Raw genomic sequence first — 2728 nt, 5'->3', positions numbered from 1 at the left:
CCTCCAGCGGCATCTAAAATTAGCGATTACAGAGGACATGGAAATGGACTGCAGGTAAACGGAGGCACTAGGTGGGAATGTGAGTCGGCCAGGGAGTGTGTCATCATAGTCTGTGCGTTTATGATTGACATGGCTGCAATTAGTGTCAAGTATATTACGTGAGGGCCAAAAATACTTGTCTTCTTCTAGAGTGGCCTAGGTAAGTAACGTTAAACATCCCTGGTCCATAGGATCTGATGAGGGACTTTGAGAGTGTAAAAATATGAGACAAAAACGGCCATATATTTTAGCTACATCGACTTGGATGCTTAAGTTTTTTATACTGTCAAAGGACCATACACCTTAATATTTGACAGAAATTTCAACTTGAGATCTGTCTGTTCCTGAGAACAGTGGTTATTAACAGATGACAAGACAGACGGAGAAGAAATGAGAAAAAATTTTTTATTTAATTTAATTACTTATTAAGAATTTTCGGATATTTCCTTTTAATTTTACTGTGAAACCTTACTTCCTGCCAAATTTCATGATTTAAGTTCAACGGAATGTACTCTATAGCTTCCGAGTACCAAAATACGTGACACATAGCTGTATCTTTTGGGTGCATTGACTCATAAGTTTACATTTTTGCTTCACCAAAGGCACATAGATTTTAGTATTTGACATAAATTTGAACTTGCTTCACTTTACCCATTTCTGAGGAAGAGGAATCTTAACAGACGGACAAGAAAGTGATCCTGTAATGGTTCCGTTCTTACCAATTGTAGTACGGAATCCTAAATATTATATATTATTCCTTCCAAGTATACAAATTTAAATCTGCTCTATAATCTGCAAACTGCGTGACGGTGTGTGATGGTGGGCACCTCTGCCATCTCATTTTCCTCTTTCCTGCTCCATTTTCGAAGGACGCATGGGAAAAACAAAACACGTAACCAATGAAAGTAACTCACCAAGAATTTTAAAAACCAGGTATGTGAACATCAAGGAAATAGACAACTTTAAATATCTAAGTGGAAACATAAACACAAAAAGTGAAAAAGGGACAGTTAAAGTAACTGTAAAAACCAAAACATAATGCATGCTCACCAATTTCTTAGACTTTTTAATCGTAGTCGTTTCACAAATAATATTTAGGAGGAACTAATAAGTAGCTAAAAGTACTTTCTTGGGATTTCAGCACAACCTTCTCTTATTTGGCAACTGCCATTGGACTCTGTTGAGCATCTCCGTAACTGTTTACCGCTCTTTGTGCAATCTTCTCTCTCTCTCTCTCTCTCTCTCTTCTGTTAATCCTACTTCGTAAGGGTTACAAACCAACGAACAATACTCAAGGCTCGGTTCCACAAGTGTTTTTAAGCCATTTCTTCTGTGATGAATTACACTTCCTTAAGTTTCGTCCAGTGAATCCGGGCCTGAATTTTTCTGCCTTCTGCATTTCCTGCAATTTATTTTATGTGGTCATATCACTTTAGGTCATTCTGGATGGCTGCTCTTGGGTAGAGCTGCACTCCACCAAAACTATGGTTCCTTAATTTTGGTACAGTACATAAATAATGTTTTAAATGGTAGGAATACCAGCAGTATTGATAGGAAAAGAAACATAAATCAATAACTGAGAGATGAACTTGAAGTCCATGACTTGTCTTTGTTTATTGTTTCTGTGTTTGTTTTACACTTAAATAGAATCAAATATCATTCATGTTGTGCCGTTGTGTGTTTTATATCCTTACAAAATCAAAATTGCATTTTATAAGTATAAACAGTTAGCTGCTCTTGTAACTTCTGATCGTTCATGTAACCAAAATAATTACTTTTGATCCAAGTCTAGTTTAAATGCAGAAATAATAATTATTGTTACAATTTTGTAGTGAATAGAACTTTCTTCATCATCATCAGAAGCGAGAGTTTCCTGTTAAAGTTATTTAGCAGTAACAGAAATATGTTTTATGCAAGCTGGACGAAGTAACTATGTTTGAAATGTTTTTGTTTTGCAATTCTTAAATTTTACCTTTTTTGAGGAAATTGCGTCTTCTAATGCTGTATGATAAATCTGTATGTTTCCTTTATTTTTACCACAAGATTCCTCTGTCTCACGTTACAAACCAAGAATTTTTGAATGAAACTTAAATAAAACAGTGACAGTTCCAATTTGGTTATAAATACTGTTTTGTTTAAGTAACAGACAGGAGAACAACTATGAAGGACAAGAATGATCCTTAGGTTATGTGGTCTTCATCTACCCACACTCATTTTCTGGACATCCAGTTTCTAAGGGGATCTAGGAAAACACTGATCGCATATAATAGGAAAATGCCTGATAGGTATGCAACACACCAAACATACAGGTTACTCGGTTCCGACCCTAACTGACCAAAGCTGCTAGGAAAACTGCTGCAGGCTGTGCCTACTTAGCGCCGTCTATGGTAGCCTACGGTTGTTTTATAACTGCTTCTGAGTATTTTTATGTTGTTAGTGTTTCCAATGCATTTTCGGCAATAGTGTGATCGAACAGTAATGAACCTCTTCCCCTATTTACGAACGACATGTTCCATTTATTTACATTCAGGGCCAACTACCACTCCGTGCACCAGTGATCGTCCTCTGGAAGTAAATCTGCATTCCTCTTCCGTCTTATGGCGATGCAGCGATCCTGCATAACAGGATCGTCTGGAACAATCCTCATTGTGTTTCCAACATTGTCCATTCATTTTAACACATCACAAAT

Source organism: Schistocerca nitens, chromosome 6 (genome assembly GCF_023898315.1).
Source record: "Schistocerca nitens isolate TAMUIC-IGC-003100 chromosome 6, iqSchNite1.1, whole genome shotgun sequence".
Taxonomy (NCBI): domain Eukaryota; kingdom Metazoa; phylum Arthropoda; class Insecta; order Orthoptera; family Acrididae; genus Schistocerca; species Schistocerca nitens.
Note: the sequence above shows the minus strand (reverse complement) of the source record.